The following is an 18596-nucleotide window of genomic DNA, read 5'->3' on the forward strand; positions in this document are numbered from 1 at the left end:
CTTTATTAAACTGTTACATTTCCTGTTTATGTGAATGGACGTAGCCGCTGTTCGCGGTCACGTCCATTCACTCCAGGCACTGCGATTGGGTAGAGGACTGTTCAGTCCTCTTCCCCAATCGCCCAGCACGGGATCCCGACGGTAATGGCGGCAGTAGCGGCGGACACACGGCGGTAGCAGCGGCGGGAATGCGCGACGTATTAAAACGTCATGTTGCTGTTAATAGCGGTAAGCATGACGTTTTAATACGTTAGGATGGCGGTAAATGGTTAAAGTCACACACACAAAAAAGGTTGGGGTGAGCCAACAGATGGCAATTATTCTGTTAGTTATAGTGAAAGTCTGGTTTACATTTTAATTTCATACATTACTATAACTGTTTTTGTATTGTGGAACAAATCAACTGGGTTTCCATGAATTCTTATGGGGAAATTCACTTTGATATAAGAGTGCTTTGGATTACAACCATGTTTCCGGAACGAATTATGCTCGCAAACAAGGTTCCACTGTATTGTTATCCCGTTTAAAATATGGTTTGGAATACAGCATATTGCTAAAAACGCATTCATGCAAAAATGACCCTGGGAAATGTGCAAAAGACCCGGCATTGTTAATTACTATTCTCCCTCCAGGCCACCATTGACACAGGGGAAAGAGGTATTTCAGCAGCCGAATTATGCTGGTTTTAAACCTTAAGTCAAAAAACGCATACTTACCTAAGAAGAGGGAAGCCTCTGATTCCTGTAGGCTCACTACACTGTCCTCTGGCCCTCCATTGCCATTCGTGGACCCCCCAGAGAAACCCGACAGGAGCTTGTTGAAATTGAAGATCCAGGCCACAATCCTCTTCATGTACTGTACCAACACGCCTTTTGTGCAAGTGTGGTTGCGCCTGTGCAGTAAGCCACAGTCCAGGAAGAAGAACATGGCCTGGATCTTCCAGATGGTCCCATGGAGTGGCAAGGAGGACACAATAAGCCTTTACAGGATCCAGAGGCTTCGATCTTCTTACATAAGTATGTGTTGTTGACCCGATATTCACCCTGGGCTCAATTTAAGTTAAAGGGTGTATTTTTTATTTTTTTATGAGTTAAATTATAAATGTTATTCCTATTAAATGCTTAATGTAATAACACTTAATTGAGCTATTTTTAACCTCTTAGTTATTCTGGGGTCAAGTCACTTAATAACCTTTTGCCATTATTTAATGAATAAACCCCTGCATTTTTGTTTGTTTTTCTATGTGTAAAGAATTTATCAATTCATGCTAAGGTTGTGTTGTAGAAAAGACACGTATAAATAAATCAAGTTTATCATAAGCAATTTTAACTGATATGATGGTAGGTCACAGAGGTGTAGATGGCAGTAATGGATGTCTAATAGTCTGTAGTACATAGTTTTTTTTCTCTTCTGCCCCCCCCCCCCCAAAAAAAAAGTGCAATATATATATATAAATATATATATATATATATATATACACAGGATCTTCTAAAAAAAATTAGCATATTATGACAAAGTTCATTATTTTCTGTAATGTACTGATAAACATTAGACTTTCATATATTTTAGATTCATTACACACAGCTGAAGTAGTTCAAGCCTTTTTATTGTTTCAATATTGATGATTTTGGCATACAGCTCATGAAAACCCCAAATTCCTATCTCAAAAAATTAGCATATTTAATCCGACCAATAAAAGAAAAATGTTTTTGAAACAAAAAAAGTCAACCTTCAAATAATTATGTTCAGTTATGCACTCAATACTTGGTTGGGAATCCTTTTGCAGAAATGACTGCTTCAATCCGGCGTGGCATGGAGGCAATCAGCCTGTGGCACTGCTCAGGTGTTATGGAGGCCCAGGAGGCTTCGATAGCGGCCTTAAGCTCATCCAGAGTGTTGGGTCTTGCGTCTCTCAACTTACTCTTCACAATATAAAACAGATTCTCTATGGAGTTCAGGTCAGGAGAGTTGGCAGGCCAATTGAGCACAGTAATACCATGGTCAGTAAACCATTTACCAGTGGTTTTGGTACTGTGAGCAGGTGCCAGGTCGTGCCGAAAAATGAAATCTTCATCTCCATAAAGCTTTTCAGCAGATGGAAGCATGAAGTGCTCCAAAATCTCCCAATAGCTAGCTGCATTGACCCTGCCCTTGATAAAACACAGTGGACCAACACCATCAGCTGACATGGCACCCCAGACCATCACTGACTGTGGGTACTTGACCCTGGACTTCAGGCATTTTGGCATTTCACTCTCCCCAGTCTTCCTCCAGACTCTGGCACCTTGATTTCCGAATGACATGTAAAAGTTGCTTTCATCAGAATAAAGTACTTTGGACCACTGAGCAACAGTCCAGTGCTGCTTCTCTGTATCCCAGGTCAGGCGCCTCTGCCGCTGTTTCTGGTTCAAAAGTGGGTTCATGCTTCCATCTGCTGAAAAGCTTTATAGAGATGAAGATTTCATTTTTCAGCATGACCTGGCACCTGCTCACAGTGCCAAAACCAATGGTAAATGGTTTACTGACCATGGTATTACTGTGCTCAATTGGCCTGCCAACTGTCCTGACCTGAACCCCATAGAGAATCTGTGGGATATTGTGAAGAGTAAGTTGAGAGACGCAAGACCCAACACTCTGGATGAGCTTAAGGCTGCTATCAAAGCATCCTGGGCCTCCATAACACCTGAGCAGTGCCACAGGCTGATTGCCTCCATGCAACGCGCATTAAAGCAGTCATTTCTGCAAAAGGATTCCCGACCAAGTATTGAGTGCATAACTGAACATAATTATTTGAAGGTTGACTTTTTTTGTTTCAAAAACACTTTTCTTTTATTAGTCGGATAAAATATGCTAATTTTTTGAGATAGGAATTTTGGGTTTTCATGAGCTGTATGCCAAAATCATCAATAATGACCACTTCAGCCTTCAGTCGTTTTCACTTTATGCATCCGAGCAATGTTCACCTCCCATTCATTAGCCTATAACTTTATCACTACTTATCAGAATGAACTGATCTATATCTTGTTTTTTCCGCCACCAATTAGGCTTTCTTTGGGTGGTACATTTTGCTAAGAGCCACTTTACTGTAAATGCATTTTAACAGGAAGAATAAGAGAAAAATGGAAAAAATTCATTATTTCTCAGTTTTCAGCCATTATAGTTTTAAAATAATACATGCCTCCATAATTAAAACTCACGTATTGTATTTGCCCATATGTCCCGGTTATTACACCATTAAAATTATGTCCTTATAACAATGTATGGCGACAATATTTTATTTGAAAATAAAGGTGCATTTTTTTCCGTTTTGCATCGATCACTATTTACAAGTTTAAAATAAAAAAAGTATAGAAATATTTCATCTTTACATTGATATTTAAAAAGTTTAGACCCTTAGGTAAATATTTACATGGTTTTTTTTTATTATTGTAATGTTTTTTTTTATATTAAACATTTTATTTGGGTATTTTTTGGGAGGGTGGGATGTAAACAGAACTTTTATAATGTAAATGTGTGTTAAGGTTTTTTTTTTTTTTAACTTTTAGTTGCAGTTTTACTTTTTGGCCACAAGATGGCGGCCATGAGTTTGTTTACATGACGTCACTCTAAGCGTAACATACGCTTAGAGGGACGTATGGGGGACGTAACAGCCAGAAAAAGCGGAGCTTCTGAGAGAAGCTGTGGCTTTTTCTGCGGGGGAGAGGAATCAGTGATCGGGCACCATAGCCCGATTCACTGATTCGTGGGCTAACTATCCACAGCCAGGAACGCGCGTGCACGGGCACGAACGGCCATGGGAGCGCGCGGACGCGCACATGGCCTCCTGGGCGTAGCTAGTACATCCAGGAGGCCAAAGTAGTAAAAACAATAAAAAGGCTTGTACTACTTCAGTTGTGTGTAATGAATCTAAAACATATGAAAGTCTAATGTTTATCAGTACATTACAGAAAATAATGAACTTTATCACAATATGCAAATTTTTTGAGAAGATCCTGTATATATATATATATATATATATATATATATATATATGTAACTGAACTTGGTTTTAATTGGGGATATCACCATCCTTCTAAATTGTTCTAAAGCCATAATAGCAATTTCCCCAGCTTTCTGGCTCCTTTTTGTTTGCAGTATTTCATTTTCTACACAATCGCAAGTGCATTTACTGAGGTGTTACTGCAGCATTTCTGTGCTTGATTTTATTCTCCCTTTAACAGTGGTTTATTATCAGCTATAATTTCATTAGCCAAACGAACTATTATTGCAGCATTATTGCTTGTGAGAAAATGTGTAGGCATAAAACTCTGTGACACAATGTTTCCATTACTAGATAATAAGAGTGTAGATTGATATTATCACGCAGAAATACAGTTTGCCAAAGCAGCTATAAACTTAAAAAAAGTTCAGAGTTCGCAGTTTTACCGTTTCTTCAATACAAGGTACATTACACTGGCTCTCCTGAGGAGAATCTGAGCTGACTGAGGCAATTATAGAGAATGACATTGCTGACTCCATTCTGGAGATGGTGTTTGAAAGCTTGCAATGTTGTTATACTGATCCTTTGGCTTTAACCCTTCCAGTTGCCGACCTAGAGCAAGCATGAATAGTTATTTTAAGTTAGTAGTTCGTAAAGTATTTAAGGAAGAAATTTGCAAGACAGCCACAAAAATGTTTTAAAATTTCAAAATGTGAGCTTACATTGCATGTTTTGTTAAGCATGTTCCGTTAAAGTGGACCCAAACTAAAAATACAAGATGTCAGAAATAAAATCTATCTTCTAAATCATAATAATAAATAGCAGTCTTTATTCAGCTGCATGATGACAAATATAAAATATTTTACATTTATTGGAGAAACCCCTCCCTTCCTTTCATATTGCCGGCAAATAATCCGGCAAACTGGTGGAGTAGATGGTGTCCAGCAAAGGAGGAATTGCTAATGGCTGCCACCTGTATAACCCTAGTTATGCAAAGAGGAGGGTGAAAAGCATGCACTGAAATGCTCATAGGCTTGAAGGAGTGTTTATTTATATTTGTATGTGTCAGTGGTGCAACTAAATATTTTGAATTAATGTTTGGTTTGGGTCCGCTTTAAAGACACTGCCTTGTTGTCACATGATCACAGACTAGACAAACAGGTACATTTCTGAAAGTCACTCTGGCTGGTTCTAAACAGTGCTATTTCACTACCCTTCACTATAGTCTGCAATGTCACAGTTTAGCAGCCAAAAATCTAGGGCTGATGGGCAGATTCGACCAAGAGACAAATCTCTCTCTCTGATTGAATCTGATTAGAGAGAGTTATGTCAGCTGCCCATACACTGCAGGCTGATTCCAGATCGATTTCATGCTAAAATTGATCAGGAATTCGCCCTGTGACGCCGCATCCGCTGCCTCGACCCTAATGTCAAATGTGCCCCCTCCAGGGCACTATACTTTCCCTGTCGATGTCTGCCGCTGGCTTTGGGCTCTGTCCTCCATTCATTCACAGGCCCCTTGTGGTTGCCAGAGTAATGTGGACGCATGAGTGATGTCACACGGGCCCACGTGCATGCTGGTAACCACGTGGGGTGTATGTATGAACAGAGGACAGAGCCCAGTGGCAGACACTGACCGGTAAAGTATAATGTAACAGGCAGACAGTTGACATTAGAGGGGGGACAGTACCAGGGGTTCTTTTGTATCCCAATATCTCTCGCAGTTATTGCCACACACCAAATCCACCACATAGTTACATAGTTATTTTGGTTGAAAAAAGACATACGTCCATCGAGTTCAACCAGTATAAAGTACAACACCAGCCTGCTCCCTGAAATATCCCTGTTGATCCAGAGGAAGGCGAAAAAACCCTTACAAGGCATGGTCCAATTAGCCACAAAAGGGAAAAAATTCCTTCCCGACTCCAGATGGCAATCAGATAACCACGATGGCAACCACAACGGCCTTACATCTTGGAGCATGTTCAATCAATATATGCGACCAATTTGGGCCTGAAATTGGTCCCATTGTTGATCAAGCATGCTCTTGTTGGCACTAATGTTCATCTGATTCGATAATAATTATCGAATCAGATGGTCAATCTGCCGCAAAGTCGATAGATGAAGGCCACCTTTTGTGGTTGCAAACGTTCGACGCTAAGGTGTTGATTGAGTAAAGCCATTACATTTTTATTGGTGTTTACAGTACCAATGTAGCCAAAGTTGGTAATAGTACATAACTAAATTGATCTGTAATTATTTTGTGGTGAAAAAAGCTCTTCTGTGGTTTTGCAAAGCTGTAGAGCACTAAATGTTGCAGAAACAAACTCTGCAGTTGATTGTATTGAACAAGCACAGCAATTACAGTTTTCAAGGAATATACTGCTCAATTCTGCAGCAGCCGCTGCAATCTGGTGAGCTCCTACATTTTAAAACCATGTTAACCCTCTCAGTGCTCCCTACAATGTGAAACAAATGTGAAAAAACATCATGATGATAACCTTTACAATTTCTTAGGTCTAAATGAAATTTGGAAGCCATAGCCAGGCACTTACATGCAAAACTAGCCCACTTACTTCAGTCATCAAAAGTAACTGATACTCATTTTGCAGATGATAATTATTTAAGTGCCTGGCTGAAGGTTTGCATTACCTTTACAATTTTCTTGTAAAATTGATAAAGCAGCATTGGATTTTGATGATAAAATGACGTCAATGGTCCCCTCCCTGTTAAGGGATGGTTGTTCCAATTTTACATGTACAGACTCTTTTACTTAACTTTTTTCATAATATTATTATACTTACCCAGACTTTATGTGTGAGGAAACCCCAAAGTAACTGAAAAAAAATTCAACTTGCAAGAAATTAAATATTTAGTTAACCTATCCTGTTGTTTTAGTGTTCACTGTCCAATTTAGAAGAAATGGGATAAAAAGAAAAGAATATTTCTGCTGTTTTCCACCTTTATGGTTTGGTGGTGGTGATGGTGTGATGCCAGCATTCCTTACTTCTGCCCTTTTCTTTTTCAACATGAATCAGTGTTTATTTTCCTTCCCTACTGCCACAGTTTACTGTCCCTCCCACAGCAAACATCACATAGACAATAGATCACTGTGTAAACTCTTCAAAAGTTGAGGGGGGGTGTTCAATTACCCTTTGGTCATAGTGTCCTTATCTTATCTTATATAGGAAGCTTTCTGTTATTTGCATGATTGTTATTGTAGCTAAGATAAAAAACTGCCCACACTCCCAATGACACTGCACAGTTCCTGCAGTAAGGAAAAGACACCCAGAGCAGGCAAAAAGAAAGAAAAATTAGGAGACATATAGGGACCTGTTTTAGATAAATAGAGGATTACATATATTTTTGGGGCACTAATTATTTTTTTAGTAATTTTTTATTTTTAGATGTTACATTCCCCTTTAAGAACAATATACATAGCCATCCAGGCGCTTCGTTAATTAACACTTGTATGAGTGTCAGTTGTTTTTGTGAACTGGAGTAAAAACATTATCTTTGCATGTAAATGTCTGGGCATATCTTCCCCACTTCATTTAAACTGAAGAAGTGACTTTTAGCAGCAGCAAAATATATTCTACTGTAGAGCACAGAACCTGCTGATTTTGGCGCAGCACTGCCCCAATAGTTTTGGTGCCAGCACTGTGTGTCTGATTTGGGCGCTTGGAGTTTCAGCTGCGTGCCACACTAGTTAAAAAAAAAAAAAAATTAAGTAGGCTGCTGGCAATAGCCGTGATTGACTTACATGTCACCCCGAGTCGCTTCAACTCGGAGGGTCTTCACTCTGCGCCAAGATGGCCCATGATGAGAATAAATAAACCCCAATAATTGTTTGTTCTTCTTAGCCAATATTCATAAAGCACTAATGTTTTGTGCAATGCTGCTGATTACAAAGAATAACTTCATTATGTTTTTAATTCAATTATTAATTGTGATTAAGCCATTTTTTTTATCAGAGGATTGTTTAACAGCAAAATGTGTTCTTTATGTTATGAAACTGACAGATGGACGGTGTTTATAGGGAAGCTGTCAATTAGGAGCATGCACAGGGGAAAAAATCCTAGGTGGCTTTTTCATATATGGCGTATTTCTGTCTCTGTTACCCTATGTGTAATGCTATTCAAGATGTAATGATTCTGGCCATTGTTTCCATTATCTCATATCTTCAGTCAACACTAAGACATTATCCTTCTTTGAGGATATAATATATGTATATACAGTATACTGAGAATACTTACTATGTCGCATTGCCTGTACTGATGATAATACCAGATAAGGTCAAAGTCAGTAGACTGCAGACAGCTCTGTGCATCTTTCTGAGAGTAAATAGGATGTTGGTCAATTGATGTCTGTGTAATCATGCACTGCGGATCTGCACTACAGTTCTTCTATATAATACTTTCAAAATATAGCCAGCTTAAAAGATTAATCGACTTTGTGTGCCAGCTGTCATCAGATCCCAAACCATCTGTAAGAAAATAACTAAACCATCCCATTTCCCTTATTTTCCAGCTGTGGATCAAAATACTTTTAAAGGGCATTGACAGCAATGCATATTGTGAGTGTCATGTACCTGGAGTTATGGAGACCGTTATGCTGAGGGCAGCAACTCCTGCAACTTACCAACCAAAGGCCCTGAGCTGGGAACAGGGTACTCTGGTTGGCACGGGGCAGAAGTGCTCGCAGAACCAGTAGTTGGAATAAACCGGAACTGGAGACTTCCGCAGGACGGGTCTGGTACTGCAATGACCCGTACACCAGTGTTGGTCTTGACACGCAGATCCTGTAGTTGGTAGGCAGGAGAGCAAATCCGTGAACAGGCCGGGGTCGGTAACAGAGCGGGTAGTCAGACAAGCAAGGTTCGGCAACAAAGCGGGTTCTCAGACGGGCAAGATTCGGCAGCAGAGCGGGTAGTCGTACGTAGCAGGGGTCAAAGCCAGAGCGGATAGTCAGACAAGCCAAGGTCAGCATGGAGCAGGATCAGGATACAGGCAGACAGAATGTCAGGTCACGGGAACCAAACTAGCTGCAATACTACAGCACAGAGGTCTGGGCTCACCAGGCTTAAATAGGCCTTTTGGCGCGCACCGCGCAATGCGCGCACGGCGTAGCGCGTCACGCACGCACGGTGCGACGTGCTGCGCGCGGATGCGCACACATGAACGCGCGCATGCGCAAACACACGCGCGCGCCCGTGCACGCGCAAACGCGCACAAACAGGAAAGATGCATAAAACAGACGTCCCTGCGCACGCGCGCAGACGGCCCTCACACCAACGCCTTTCAGCGCCAATGCTCACGCCGCACAACGCAACATGCACTGGCGAGCACCGACAGACCACCCTGCAAGGAGGCCCGCCGGGACCCCCCAGGACGCCTGCCAGCATCCGCATGTGCCAGCCGCCTCGCCTGGACAGGTAACTGACCGTGACAATGCCCCCTCCTTACGGGCAGCCTCCGGATGCCTTTTGGGCTTGGTTTATCAGGAAACCTCTGATGGAATCTCCTTACCAATGCGGTTGCATGGACAAATGAGTCTGGTTCCCAAGAGTTGTCCTCAACTCCATAGTCTCTCCACTTGATCAAGTATTGTAAACCACCATTCCTCCATCTGGAATCAAGGATATCCTCCACTTCAAATTCCTGTTCACCATCCACCATATCCGGTGGAGGTGGTACAGAGTTTTGTCCCAGAAAGAGTTCCGGTGATACCGGTTTCAATAAAGAAGCATGAAATACAGGGTGTATTCTGAAACTGCTGGGAAGTTCGAGTTCATAGGATGCTTGTCCTACTCTTCTTTTTATTTCAAAAGGTCCAATAAATTTGGGACCCAATTTCTTGGACGGGCATAAGAGTTTCAGATTCCTGGTTGATAAGTACACACGATCTCCGGTTCCCAAGTCCAAGTCTCCCCTCCTGTGACAATCAGCCTTCCTCTTGAAGTTCCCTTGAGCCTGAGCCATAGATTGTTGCAGTAGTTGATTATTTTAAACAAGCCATTTGGCTAATTCTTCCGCAGCAGGAACCGGAGATTCTTTTATCATTCCAGGCAAAAATGACGTATTGTAACCGTAATTAGCAAAGAATGGGGTTTGTTTAGTAGAAGAATGTACAGAATTATTGTAAGCAAATTCCGCAGAAGGTAACAACTGAGACCAGTTATCCTGTAATCCTGAAATGAAGCATCTGAGGTACTGTTCCAATGTCTGGTTGGTGCGTTCTGTTTGTCCGTTGGATTGGGGATGATAAGCGGATGAGAAATGCAACTGTATATTGAGTAATTGGCATAAACTTTTCCAGAATTGTGACGTGAACTGAGTCCCTCTGTCTGACACAATGTTGTTAGGAACCCCATGCAAACGTACAATCTCTTTGATGAATACTGTAGCCGTGATTCTGGCGGAAGGTAATTCCGTCATGGGAATGAAGTGCTCCATTTTTGTCAATCGATCCACCACCACAAAAATCGTATTTGAACCTTCCGCATTTGGTAATTCTACAATGAAGTCCATAGAAATTGAGTGCCACGGTCTAGGAGGAACAGGCAGAGGGTCCAACAACCCCCAAGGTTTAAGCTTCGAACCCTTACTCCGATTACACACCTGACAAGACTTAACATATTTCTCACAGTCTTTTCGTAGAGCTGGCCACCAAAAAGTGCGCTGAATTAATTCACATGTCTTTGCACTGCCAAAATGACCGGTCCACTGATGGTCATGATATAGTTTGAACACTTCCCGTCGATGATCCTCGGGCACGAAGATTCTATTCTTAAAGAGCCACAAGCCATCCTTGGCCACCAACTGTGCTTTAATTTTATCTGGTGGGTCTGAAGTATTTTGACGAAGTTGCTCTATCAGATCGGGTTGTATCAATAGAAAGTTCTGTTTAGAAAGAACAGTGTCCATTACAGGTGACGTATCATCTTCAGGAAACATGCGAGACAACGCATCCGGTTTAGTGTTCTTTGACCCAGGTCGATATGTGATATGAAACGAAAATCTTGAAAAAAAAAGTGCCCATCTCGCCTGTCTGGGGTTGAGTCTCTTTGCCGTCTTCAGGTACTCCAGGTTCCTATGATCCGTGTAAATCAGTATATCTTGGGATGCTCCTTCCAATAAATACCTCCATTCCTCTAAGGCATATTTGATAGCCAGTAACTCCCTGTCCCCCACGTCATAGTTTCTTTTCCGCATCAGACAATTTCTTAGAGAAGAATGCTATGGGATGAAGTACGGCTTTTTCACCTGATCTCTGAGACAAAATTGCACCCACTGCCGAGTCTGAAGCGTCCACCTCAAGGATGTATGGTAATACTGGGTCAGGGTGTCTGAGAATGGATGCAGAAGTAAATAACTCCTTGAGCTTTTCAAAGGCACACTGGGCTTCAGCTGTCCATTTAAACGGAATGTGTTGCCGGGTGAGATTTGTAATGGGTAAGATGATGGCAGAAAAGTTCCTAATAAACTTCCTGTAGAAATTTGCAAACCCTACAAATCTTTGAACTGCTTTCCGGTTGATGGGAGCTGGCCACTGCAGAATGGCTTGGACTTTCTGTGGATCCATGGTGAACCCCTCAGCAGAAATAATGAGCCCCAAGAATTGAATTGTATGTTGTTCGAACTCACATTTCTCGGCCTTCGCATACAGACTATGCAATCGTAGTTGTTCCAGTACTTGACAGACTTGTCTCCTATGTTCTTCCAAAGATGCTGAAAAAATCAAGATGTCGTCCAAGTAAACTACTAAAAAGTGATCAATAAATTCCCTTAGTACATCATTAATAAAGTGCTGAAAAGTGGCTGGTGCATTACAAAGCCCAAAGGGCATGACCAGATATTCGTAATGACCGTAGCGTGATCTGAAGGCGGTCTTCCATTCATCTCCTTCCCTTATTCTTACTAGATTATAGGCCCCTCTGAGATCCAGCTTTGTAAAAATCTTAGCATCACGTAGTTTCTGAAATAGTTCTGGCATCAGTGGTAAAGGGTACCTATTCTTGATCGTGACTTTGTTCAATTCCCTGTAATCGATGCAGGGTCTGAGAGTCCCATCCTTTTTCTGTACAAAAAAAATTCCAGCACCCGCAGAGGACTTTGAGGGTCGAATGAAGCCTTTCCTTACATTTTCCTCGATGTATTCTCTCAACACCTCCTGTTCTGGCTCTGAGAGAGTAAACATTCGGCTAAAGGGGATGGCTGAACCAGGAAATAAGTCGATGGGACAATCGTACGGCCGGTGAGGAGGTAGTACGTCTGCTTTCTGCTTATCAAAAACGTCAAGGAATGCATGGTATTGTTCAGGTATGGTTTCTTGTAAAGAAGTTGTACAAAGAAGAGTACCTACTGGTCCTGGCCGCTCTCTTATACAACTTTTGTCACAGTAGGTAGAGGGAAAAGATATGGTGCCAGAAGACCAGTTAATAGCAGGGTTATGCGCCTGAAGCCACGGTAATCCTAAAATGACGGGATGTAGAGGTGACGTAAGGAGATCCAATGTTAGCTGTTCCTTATGTAACCCTTGAATAGTTGTGGCTATGGGTAATGTCTCCCAGATGACAGGTCCAGAGCTGACTTCACTACCGTCAGCTAGGTGAATGAGAAGGGGGTTCTTCTTATACTGCATAGGGATCTGATGAGTGGTAGCAAATGTAATATCCATAAAGCAACTACATGCGCCAGAGTCGATGATGGCTGAAACTTCAAGGTTTCCTCCGGTTAACTGAAAAGAAACAGGGACAGAAAAATGATTAGAGGCTGGTCGGATAATCTGGAAATTACCTACAGGACGTATCCATGGCGCTTGCTTCTTACCAGGCATACGAACCGGGCATGCTTCCAGGAAATGGCCTGCCGCCCCACAATAGAAACACAAATTTCCTTGACTTCTTCTCTGTCTTTCTTCTGGAGAAAGACGAGGGCGGATTACACCGATCTGCATTGGCTCAGGCTGATCCGGTTGATCTTCAGTTGTCACAGGAGCAGGAGAGCTGGTAGGAAAGGAAGGTACCCAGTTGAAACGTGGGTTACGCTCACTAGCCCTCTCCAACTGGCGTTCCCGGAATCGCCTGTCAATTTGAACTGCCGCAGTGATTAATAATTCCAGAGTAGCGGGAGCATCAGCTCTAGACAATTCATCCTTGATATGGGCTGCAAGTCCCTTCCGGTATTGATATCTTAAAGCAGAATCATTCCAGTCCGTGTCGGCCGCCCAACGGCGGAACTCTGAAGTGTATTCTTCCACCGTCCGACGACCTTGACGTAAGTAACCTAACGCGGTCTCAGCAGTAGCACCGCGCTGCGGGTCATCGTATAAAACGGCCATAGCCTCAAACAGGGTCTCTGAAGTTGCTAGGGACGCGTGCTTCTGATCCATGAGATTATGGGCCCATGCTTGGGGTTCACCCTGAAGTAAGGAAATAATGAGTCCCACCTTGATTTCCTCGGAGAAGTAAGTGCGGGGTTGCAGGTTGAAATATAACTGGCAGGAGTGACGGAAAGCACGGAATTTAGTTCTGTCTCCAGAAAAACGTTCAGGCATGATTACACGTGGCTCAGGAGGAGGTGTTGCAGCTGGAGGTGCAGGAGGTGTATTATTGACTGGGGGAGGGTTAGTTACTGGAGCTTGCCCCCCGGCTGCAGTTAGTGCACCGACTCTTCCTTCCAGGCGTAAGTGACTGGTCTGTAGCTCCTTAATGGCATCAGTCAGGGCCGCCATTTGTTCATATAGGGTAGTCAGAACCTTCGCTGCCTCAGCGGTCTCCATGTTGTGGCTGTAGTATTCTGTCACGTACCTGGAGTTATGGAGACCGTTATGCTGAGGGCAGCAACTCCTGCAACTTACCAACCAAAGGCCCTGAGCTGGGAACAGGGTACTCTGGTTGGCACGGGGCAGAAGTGCTCGCAGAACCAGTAGTTGGAATAAACCGGAACTGGAGACTTCCGCAGGACGGGTCTGGTACTGCAATGACCCGTACACCAGTGTTGGTCTTGACACGCAGATCCTGTAGTTGGTAGGCAGGAGAGCAAATCCGTGAACAGGCCGGGGTCGGTAACAGAGCGGGTAGTCAGACAAGCAAGGTTCGGCAACAAAGCGGGTTCTCAGACGGGCAAGATTCGGCAGCAGAGCGGGTAGTCGTACGTAGCAAGGGTCAAAGCCAGAGCGGATAGTCAGACAAGCCAAGGTCAGCATGGAGCAGGATCAGGATACAGGCAGACAGAATGTCAGGTCACGGGAACCAAACTAGCTGCAATACTACAGCACAGAGGTCTGGGCTCACCAGGCTTAAATAGGCCTTTTGGCGCGCACCGCGCAATGCGCGCACGGCGTAGCGCGTCACGCACGCACGGTGAGACGTGCTGCGCGCGCATGCGCACACATGAACGCGCGCATGCGCAAACACACGCGCGCGCTTGTGTACGCGCAAACGCGCACAAACAGGAAAGATGCATAAAACAGACGTCCCTGCGCACGCGCGCAGACGGCCCTCACACCAACGCCTTTCAGCGCCAATGCTCACGCCGCACAACGCAACACGCACTGGCGAGCACCGACAGACCACCCTGCAAGGAGGCCCGCCGGGACCCCCCAGGACGCCTGCCAGCATCCGCATGTGCCAGCCGCCTCGCCTGGACAGGTAACTGACCGTGACCGTTAGAGAGGGAAATTAATTCAAACATTTAACAGGCTTGAAATAGTGTTAGGGTTAGTTTACTAAATAAGAATTAAAATTGCAGCTTTATTGACTTTAATCCTTAGGCCAGTTTTACACTGAATATTAGCGGCCACTTCCTGTTTCAGGTATACGGAAGTGCACAGAAGCGCATTGTAAAAATATGCTTCCATGCATGCGCGTTGCAATGTCACTGCACCAACATCGCAGCGCCGCCGCCAACATTTTTAGACTTGCATGACTTCCAGTCCGCCACACGTCGACACCGATACGTGTGCTAACCTCATTTTGGAAGCATAAACTTAAGAGCCCTTTTAAACTGGCGTGGTGCATCGAGGCAATTAGATTGAGCACTTCCGGCGCAACGCAGGTAATGTGAAAGCACCCAAAGACTTTCAGTGCCCTGCGGTATCAGTGTAGTAAATTGCAGCGACGCATCGCTCCAGTGTAAAAGGGCCCTTAAGTTCACTGAACGTTTTAATTTTCTAATTTGCCTTTTCATATTTATACCTCTGTCTTTTCATGTAGGCTTCATTTTACCAGTCTTCATTTCTTCTTAGTTTTGCAGAAGAGAAGATCTTCTTATATCTTGATTGCTTGATTGCAAAGTTGCTCCTCCATGACTACCAATGACAACGACTACTGCCTAAGCACTGTCAACACGTCCATACTCCCACTGCAGCAGCATCAACACCATCAACATCCCTGGACTCCAACCACAGTACAACCAACACTGTTAACCCCCTTGCTGGACTCATGCTGCAGCACCACTGACAGTGCTTCACTCACGTTGAACTAAACTGTAATATAAATAGGCAATTCCTAGTAAAACTATTTTTAAATTATTAGGGCTTCCCATTGGTCAATTGATTGGACTTATGAGAATGCTCCTTAAGGAGGTGTAACGATAGGTGTCAGCAACCAGAGAGAATCTGATTATTGGTGATCTGCAGTATCACCAAGAATACAGATCTATACCTGATTATGGATGATCTGCAGAATCACCAATAATACAGATATAGTACTAACCTCTAGACACCTGAAGCGTGTAAGTGTTTGGTGTAACAGTAGGAATTGAACCACCGGGGTAGCAGGTGGTCCAATAAGTAGAGAAAGACTCTTCTGCAGTCAAGGGCTCCAGGAGGGAGAGTCCCCGACTGGTTTTGCAGCAGGGCCCCCCTCTGAGGAGCAGGGGACCCCTGCAGGAGGACTGAGCACCCAAAGGTTGGGTGACAGCCAGAAGGGTCGGGCAGGCCGGGTCGGCAACACACAGGCAGATAAAGTACAGAGACAGGAGACAGATTCGGTAACCAGGGACAGGCAGGGTCGGCAACAGTAGATCAGATGTGCGAAGGTACCGAATCAGAAAACAGAAGAGAAGTCAAGAGTGATACAATTCATAAACAGATATCCAATAATGCCTAGTCTTGAGTGTGAGGTCCGTAGTCTCACACCCAGGGGCTGGTCTAAGGAATAACAGATAATATACAATATTCCTAGTCTAGGGTGTGAGGTCCGTCGTCTCTACACCCTGGAACTGGTCTAAGGAATAACACAGATGATATACAATATTCCTAGTCTGGGGTGTGAGGTCCATGGTCTCTACACCCTGGAACTGGTCTAAGGAATAACACAGCTGAGATACAATATTCCTAGTCTGGGGTGTGAGGTCCGTGGTCTCTACACCCTGGAACTATGCTAGAGAATACACAGATAATAATACAGTGAACTGGCTAAGTGTGGATTCCCAGGTCCTCCTGGTTCCACCACGCTGAAGGATCTGACTAAGGTCTGAGTGCTAACACATAGGTATTCGCACCGCCAGACAACCAGCAACTGAACAGCAAGAGATATATATAGTAAAGCGCTCCACAGCGCCGCCCAGCTCCCATCAACCAATCACCTGCTGAGCTGGGATCAGCTTACCGCCTCGATCACCTGACCCTTCTCCTATTGGCATAAAGAGCCTGTCTTGCGGCGCGCGTAGCTCTCCATCTGTGTGCACTACAAGGGCCAGACAAACCAGAAGCATGTTGCTGCGGGGAAACTGCCGCTCTGTGTGTGGATTCCGCCGCCTCACTGCCAGAACGCGCAGCGGTTTCTCCGCAATCCGTCACAGGAGGATTTCAATTGGTCAGATCAAACAACCGATAGGGAGGCATGGCAGCTTGCTCAAACATGTATTATGTCAGCACTACTTACACTTTCCAATTGCAGCTATACAAGGAACTCTTGCAAAAGTATCTTTCGCTTTCCTGCAAGGATTTCCTGTTGGTCTATGTATTGACCTGCATCTTATTGGCCAGTGCATAGACCAATAAAAAACTGTGGTGGGATAGTCAAAGATTCTTGGTGTGACGTATACAATTGACATAGACAAAGTCTGCACCCTTTTTAACTACTGTATTATTTAAGGTTGGATTCAAAAACTCTGTAGATTAAATTACAAATAAGAGACACCTTAGGATAAACTTACAACAAATAGCTAAGAAGGTATTTAGATGCTGACTTCTTGTTAAAAACAAAAACATACACTCATCCCATAAATCAAACAATGTACTCTGCAGGAAATGACTGCACATATCCATCATGTGTAAGGCATATAATCCATCCAAAGCTATGATACATTTTACTACATACAGTATTTCAAGAAAATGCTGCAAAGGTTCCATAAATTCTTATTGTATTTATATCCTCTACAAAGTTGACAGCGTGACAAATATATCTAGCCATAGAAAAAAAACAACTGTGAACTTAGATCATTCTTTGTATGATTAATCTATCTAGATTGTAACAGCAGCGATAAAGAGTGGGAACGCAGTGTGACCAAGCGTCCTTGTGGACGCAAAACGGCCATTACTAGGCCCACCGATGTCCCCCACTCCCACCTCCAGCAGTAGCAACCTGCAGAGAACCAAATAAGGTATACCATTCATTTTTCGTTATCTCCAATTACCACGAGAATATGCTGTGAATCTTTGCAAATAAATGCAACACGGTTATGACGGAAGGTGCACGACTCTCTTTCTCTTTATATACAAGACTAATATATCTAGATGCCAGCTGTGTAAAAAGCATTTAACTGGCTTTAAGAAGGTCCTGGTATTATAATCAGGGCCGGCCCGCTCATGAGGCGGGGTGAAACTTTTACCTCAGGCGGCAAACTTGTAGGGGCGGCATCCGCCCGTCCGTGGGTGTGGGGGGGGGGGGGGGGAGCTGGAGGGGTAGCGGGCAGGATGGGGGTATTGGGCCTAGCGGTGGGGAGGGGGGTCGGACCCCCCGTCCCTCGCCTGGGTCCCCCGAACTGCGCTCCCCTCCAGCTTAAATAGCGAGTGAGCAGCCGACAGTAATAGGCACGGGCAGGGGATCACTCACCTCTTCCTCGTTCCAGCGTGCGCTCCACTGACGTCACTTCCTGCAACGCCGCCCACTGTATTGTACGTGGCCGGCGTTGCAGGAAGTGACGTCAGTGGAGCGCACGTTGGAACGAGGAAGGTGAGTGATCCCCCGCCCGTGCCTCTTACTGTCGGCTGGACGGCTGCTTACTCGCTATTTAAAGCTGGAGGGGAGCGCAGATCGGGGGACCCAGGCGAGGGAGGTACCCCCATCCTGCCCGCTACCCCTCCAGCTTGGTGGGGGGGGGGGAAGGGAGCGGGCGACAATTTTTTTACAAAATTTGCCTCAGGCGGCAAAAGTCTAGGGCCAACCCTGATTATAATTATTTGTATCTCTACTGAATTTATTATGAAATTTGATAAAAGGAATGTGTATGCATTTTATTATTTGCTGAAAAATAACTAGGAGAATGTGTTTTCATTTGTTTTGTTTTTTTTATAGTATTTTATCTTTTTTTTCTATAAACTTGTTTTATTTTATTGTTAAATTAAATTAGTTTGTTACAAAACAAGATAAGCCATGTTCATGTCA

At 43.9% G+C, this 18596-nt stretch overlaps 1 protein-coding gene across 2 annotated transcripts in view; it reads left to right on the top strand.

Moving 5' to 3' along the window:
* SUCLA2 (succinate-CoA ligase ADP-forming subunit beta) overlaps positions 1–18596 on the top strand; it is a 599900-nt gene that overhangs the window by 337755 nt on the left and 243549 nt on the right. Inside the window, exon 12 of one of the 2 annotated variants that reach the window (XR_011026128.1) lies at positions 17457–17592. The exons of the other annotated variant lie outside the window; for it this stretch is intronic. The gene's annotated coding sequence lies outside the window, so the exon portion shown is untranslated. The remainder of the gene's footprint in view (positions 1–17456; positions 17593–18596) is intronic. 2 annotated transcript variants of the gene reach the window in all.

Source organism: Hyperolius riggenbachi, chromosome 2 (genome assembly GCF_040937935.1).
Source record: "Hyperolius riggenbachi isolate aHypRig1 chromosome 2, aHypRig1.pri, whole genome shotgun sequence".
In the NCBI taxonomy this organism is placed as follows: Eukaryota; Metazoa; Chordata; class Amphibia; order Anura; family Hyperoliidae; genus Hyperolius; species Hyperolius riggenbachi.